We start from the raw sequence: 6,826 nt of genomic DNA on the forward strand, positions 1-6,826 counted from the left end.
AAAGGAAAGAAGACAAACTGGAAGGCAAGAAGACGCCCCCTTCCCCCACCGCTCTCCACCAGCTGATACAAGAGGGGAGACGAAGCAAGACAAACCGGAATGCAGGAACGCCCCCCCCCCCCCCCTCGCTCTCTCCTAGCTGACACAAAAGGGTGGACGGTGAAAAGGACTTCTACGTCCACGGGCTCCGAAAGAAGACCGCGCCGACAACAGGATCGCCAGTGAGAAGCTGGCCCACGTGTTAATAGGCCCGCCCGAGACTCAGATGAAAGTCACATCCTTGTACCAATAAGTGACTACAGTGATTCTATGCCCACCTTACTCAACCCCCATGTAGGGGCCTTGTAAGGTATGTTACAAATAAATAAACTAATTCATGCTGTTGGCGACTAAATTGGTCCTGATAAGGTGCTCGAAGGACTGGGCTGGAAATAATTAGCGATACATGTATTCCAGTCTATTTAGTTTCTTATTATAAGACATATGGACTGAATCAGGGTTCTGACACGATCTAGACGATACGTGTTGGAGTTGAAACAGCGCAAGAACACAGGATAAGTCAAGACCAAGGATGACAAAGCACTGCTCTAAAGCCATTGTTATCGTGTGCTGCTCGTGGTACTCTAGCTGGTGCTGTTATTGCGCTTTTTAAATCGGTCAGCATTTTCAGCGGCTTCGATCATGAAGCTTTCTGTGGGGTAAGTGTCTCTCTAGCTATCTATATATGTTTATATCTAACCATTTTCCCGCCTACCTGGGTCAGTAAGTGACAATGTGTGGATACGTGCTGATGTTGAACCAACCTGTTTCGTACTGACATAGGTCACAGTAGATGCGGGAGTGGGTAGGTAGGTACCACTGTTCGAGGAAAATTTTGATGCTCATTTGGAACACTGGGTATGTAGCACTCGGTCTGTGCTGGTGTTCAGTAAATCACTTCGGTGTCAACTTGGTTTCTGGTAGGTACCAGTGGGTGCATGTCGCTCTTCTGTGAGCATTTTTGACGCCAACTTGGGCACCGAGGTGTGTGCCAATTGCGAATGTGCAGCTCTACAATGATGAAAAATATCCCTTAATTTCTCTTATGCATAGCGGAATTGAACCTCTTCGCGATGTTCCTCGAGAACAGCAACCCGAGGCTTCAGGAGGCCTCGCCACAACTGCACTGCGTATGTGCCGCTTTTCAATGAACCTCTGTCACGGCAACCCTTTAATGTGTCGGATCTATAGCTCCTCTTGGCTTGCACTCTGTACCGAGTTGGTTATTGGCATTGGGTAGTTTTCGTCAGTTTGCTGATTATTGTATTTACTCCTTTTTAGAGCGCAGCTGTTAGGCTCCCGTTCGTGCGTTGAGCGTTGGCGTGCCGGCGGCAGGATACCGTGAGATGGGAAGGGTTACGTTCGTCCGCTGCGTCAGTGTCTGCGTTCTATTCACAATACCAGCGCGTGTGACGGGTATCGCTGCGTCTGCAAAGGCCGATGGCATGCAGCTACGAGTAACGCTCGATGTGAGGCTCCCTTGGGTGTTGTCACCGCTGACACTGGTGGCACGATTTCCCCGCGACGAAGGGCCACATTGTCGTTCGTAGAACGAAAGGCTGAGAACAAAATGGTATCGCCACGGCGACGTTGGGTACCAGATGGCGCCAGAGTAGCGCGCGTCGTCTGTATGGAAACAAAGCGCTCCATGAGCAGCGGTCTGTCTGCGGCGGCTGCTATGAATCGCGCCCGTGCGTCACCCACACGCGTGTCGCGATCTCCCGATTAGCACGCGCTCTTAGAAAGTGTACGCAGGAGTCGATACCGAACCAGCTTGTTTTCACTTAATATGTACAGTGCACCTAAATCGCGACGAGAAAACTTCGGACATCTTGTTTCGGCCGCCAGCAAACAAGCCAGAATATTTAATATTCTGGGAGATTTCCATGCGTCCCACCCAGCCTAGGGTTACCGAAAAGAAACTCCAAATGGCCGCCGTCTAGCCCACGCCGCAAGCCTTCATCGATTCATTCTGCTGACAGAACCCGACACACCAACTAGAACGGGTAACAACCTAAGCAGGAATACTTGCCCCGACCTAACAATGGTCAAAGGGTTGACTCAACGCTTCTGGAAGAATCTAATTGAGAACCTGGGCAGTGACCACAGCAATATAGCCACAGAAGTCCAACTGGTGGCCACACGCACGCAACAACTGCAATGAAAGTAACCAACTGGGACGCTTTCCAGCACAGCGGATCCAAGTCTCAACAACACATCACGCCATTTCTACACGAGTGGACACAACAGCTGCACGAAAATTTAGCGCTGCCACCAAGCAACTCACTGCAAAAACGCAGACACAGGATGTTGACAGAAATCTGCTACGCCTCTGCGATGCTCGAAGAGGCCTGACCAAACGATGGAAGAGGCGCCGGCACTACCAAAAGCTGAAACAAGAAATTGTCAAGATCACAGCAGAAGCGGAGGAATACGCCACCAACCTCACTAATACCAATTGACACAACCTCTGCGACCGCCTTAATGGCAGACGAAGTACATAGAAAACTTGGTCCTTCCTCAGAGCATTGCTCAACCCAACGCACACATTACGGTTCGCACTATCATCCACAAAGAACAAGTGGATGATGACGCTCTCCTTGAAAGACTGCAACAACGACATATTGCTGCAGGTCACCGACAAGAGTACGAAGACTATTCACACAAGGAAGAAACCCGATTGGACGGCGATATTACACAGACAGGATTAATGGCAGCCTTACACGGCATAAGACGCAACACGCCGCCCGAAGCAGGCGGCATTCATTATGCACTACTACGCTACCTCGGCGATCAGGTCCTACGGCAACTCACTGCATATTACAACGACAAGTGGGAAACGGAACGCTTCCACAGAAATGGCGACACGCCGATATTACCTTACTTCCGAAACCCGGGAAACCGTTGTCCCTCCAAAATCTGAAACCCGTTTCCCTGACTTCTTGTATCGGCAAACGCATCGAACACGTAGTTCTTATGTGCTTCCTGTCTTATCTCGAAGCGAACCAATCCTTCCGTATTCGCCTTTCGACCACGTCTGTCTGCACAGGACATAGTCGATCCTACAACTGAAGGATGTTGTTGTGGATGGTCAGAGTACAGCTGAAACAAGAGCAATTCTGGCGTCGGACCTGTGGCGTTGGACTTCGACAACGTCTCACATCACCTCATTGTAAACAATCTTGCATCCTCCCGATGTGGAAAAGAAATATATGATCATGTCCGAGCCTTTTTATTAACGTCCATTTACGACAATAGAGCATAAAAAATAATGAATATCCGGGCGGTGCCTTCACGCGACGAATTGTAGGCGAAGGTTACGTAAGGTAGCGCGAGTCCCAGTCACGGTGGTCAGATGAAACATACACCCGCCGTGGTTGCTCAGTCGCTATGGTGTTGGGCTGCTGAGCAGGAGGTCGCGGGATCGAATCCCGGCCACGGCGGCCGCATTTCGGTGGGGGCGAAATGCGAAAACACCTGTGTACTTAGATTAAGTGCACGTTAAAGAACCCCAGGTGGTGAAACTTTCCGGAGCCCTCCACTACGGCGTGTTTTGGCACGTAAAACCCATTAATTAAGATTAAACATACGTTGAAAACATGTCCGTGAGGGCGCTATTTAGGCATTTGGTGAGGCCATTCGTTTGGGGATCGTAGGAAGTAGTCAAATTGGGCTGCGTTGAGGAGGAGCGCGAATTATTGTCGATTACACTGGACAGAAAGTGGCGGCCTCGATCTGTGAGAAATTGACGAGGGGTGCCGTGGTGTAGAATAACATCGTGTAGTAAAAATTGGCAACGTCTGTGGCAGTGCTGTGGGGAGCGCTCGAGTGATTGCATGCCTGGTCGCATATACATTGGCAACGGCGACGCACTTGTTGCCGGATTTTGATCGAGAAAAGGACCGATAATGTCTAAACCAACACGGAAGAATGGTTCGGTCGGGATGGAGAGCGGCTGAAGCTGAAGCGGCAGGTCGTTTCCGACGTTGGCATTTAAATTTTCGGCAGGGACCACTTAGTGTCACTTTGAACTGCCTATGCGTGATAATTTTAAAGCAAAACAAGAAAATGATATAAATCTTAAACAAATTCTTGGAGTATAGAAATAAAGTGGTGGCAAAGAATTTCAGGAACATTCATCCAGAAATTAATTCCTGCGTTACGGCATAGTGCCAACTCTCTAGTAGTTTCCATTATTTTTTTTCAGTACTTGTTCCAGCGAATTAAATATTCCGCCGTACGTGCCGTGGTTTCTTAGTGACATTGCGCTGCTAGGCACGAGGTCGCGGGGTCGAATCCCGGCCGCATGTCGACGCTGGTGAAATGCAAAACGCGCGTGTGCCGTGCATAAGGCGCCCCTAAAAGCACCCTATAGATAGAAAAAAAAAACATGGTGTTGCCTGCGCTCTTCCTGCACTGTGCACAAACCCTGTCTGCACCCCCCCCCCCCCTTCCTCTTTTCCCCGAGACACAATGAGCCGCTGTTTCGCTTTCCTGGAAAGAGGCTTTCTACCGAAACATTCAGGTTTCCAGAGAATTGAAACAGGCGAGGAAGGGCGCGCTTCCAGGAAAGCATGAATGGTGAGCAAAATGAATGTACCTGTTCTTTTTTTTTTTTTTTTTCAGCAGATTGGTCGTAGCTGTGTGTGGGCGATGCTTTCGTGAGAACAAGCGGTACGGTTTCCCAACCCTTTCCTGAACGGTACTAACCGGTTGATCTCTTTTTCTCGTCTCTAACTCCCGGCTCCCCCGAACCTGGCGGATAGCAACGTGTTGTGCTCACCCCTAAATCACTACCACTATCACTGCTATTACTGCACAAGCGGGTTCCAATAAGTGGGCGTCTTGTTTTTGAAATAAAGGCGGGAATGAGTCTCTGGACGAGGTTTTTCTAATGAAAACAGACTTGCAGCGCACCCAATTTTCCAGACCACAGCAACAATTATGCGAAAACCATTGGAGACATTTGCATAGGTAAAGCGATAGCTCCACAGTTAAAATACATTTGACGCCTCACGCTCATGACGTGGCTGCAGCCTTCCTCTCACTCCGAATTTCTTATCGTTTTGACCCACGGCTACAATTCAGGACAGACATTTTTCAGCATTTCTTCTATTTCATGCAAAAGTGAACGTGTAAAACGTTTATGCAACAAACTGGTGTTTTAGTGCAAAATATATCGGGGTTTTACGGGCGAACACAACAAAAGAGATTGTGTTGTGTGAGCGCCTTTGTCTTATTATATAAATTTTGCACTAAAACATCAGTCCGAAATATCCTACCAAGAAAAACTTAAGCCGCAACTTAAGCCTTGCAACGTTAGGCATTATCACAAGGTTTTTGCCATTCCTTCCGTACCATTAATAATGAACGCACATGACCCCCCCCCCCCCCCTTCTCGCTATGTTCTGTTGGCAATAGTGTTGAGTGAGTATCGGTGGATGTTCGCTTATATTGGCGACCTACGCAGAGGTGGGAAGGCTACGTGAACTACGTCAATGGTAAATCAAAAAGAAAGTAGCTGCATTTGTTTTTTTGTTTGTTTAAAGTTTATTTTCTTTCTTCATTACTGAAAGAGGAAACAAGAGCTAAAGGCCATTTGGCCTGACAGGGGCTCTTGCTCCTAAGTGCGTTCGGCTTACATGATGATCCAATGTACGAAAAAAGCAAATATAACAAGAAACAAGCAAGTACGATGTAGAAAATACAAATAAACAAGATAATGTGTACATTATACAATGACTATGTGAAAAAGACATTTATGCTTCAATTTTTGTTTGTGCATTCACATTACAGCGCAGAATAAGGAATACATATATAGTGCATAAAAAAACTTTTTGTGCGATAGCATTTTATGTATAAATAATTTGATTGTGTATCAGAAGGTTTTTATTACATTGCTTAAAATTAGGCGCACAGAAATCAATTTTTTGCTCAACAATGTTTAGTAGCCTTGGTATGTGATAGTTTATATCCTGACGTCCGTAGTTAGTACGCGTGAATGGTATTTTCTTGATTTGATAACGTAATGGGTATCGAGGAGAAGTGGGAATGCTGACAACATGGTGCCTGTCTTTTTTTTATATGTAAGAGTAATCTATAATAAAATAATTGATTTGCTCGGATCAGTAAATGTTTGCCGAAGAGATTGTGCGCGGGTAAGTCACGCGGCCTAGCAAGGTAGTTTTCGAAAATTCGGACTACTCGTTTTTGCAAGCTTAATAACTCATCATAGTTTTTTGCTGTAGTTGTTCCCCAAATCAAGACACAATAAGTTAGCTTCGAGTAAAAAAGGGCGTAGTATATTGCTTTCTTTAGCTATAAAGGTATAAGATCACCTATTTTATATATACAGCCTACTACTTTGCTAAGATCATTGCTCAGCTTATTGACATGATTGTCCCAGGAGAGGTTCTCTTGGAACCATACCCCCATTTGAATTTATTTCTCAAGCAAATCCACACCATGATCGGTGAACGGGTTGTCGTCGCGGTGTACTGCGGAGAAGGTTTTCTCTTTTTTTTTCATTATCGGTTAGGGAGTCTTCACAATTCATGGCGCATGGTGGAAGGGCCAGGGAGCGCAGCTGATACAAGCCCCGCCAGCGACTGAGCAGAAGTTGCAGACGAGCAAGAAGCGGCTCTTCGTCAGGCTGAGCTCGGAGATGTTGGAGAGGCACGTTCGGGGGAACTTCCGCATTGGCTTGAGGAATTCGGGAGCACAGCTATGGAGGCGTTCGAGCTGGACCTGTTGCGGCGGCGTCAGCAGGGCTAGTGAGAGGGTCATG

The sequence above is a fragment of the Dermacentor andersoni genome, unplaced genomic scaffold, assembly GCF_023375885.2.
Source record: "Dermacentor andersoni unplaced genomic scaffold, qqDerAnde1_hic_scaffold ctg00000042.1, whole genome shotgun sequence".
Lineage (NCBI taxonomy): Eukaryota > Metazoa > Arthropoda > Arachnida > Ixodida > Ixodidae > Dermacentor > Dermacentor andersoni.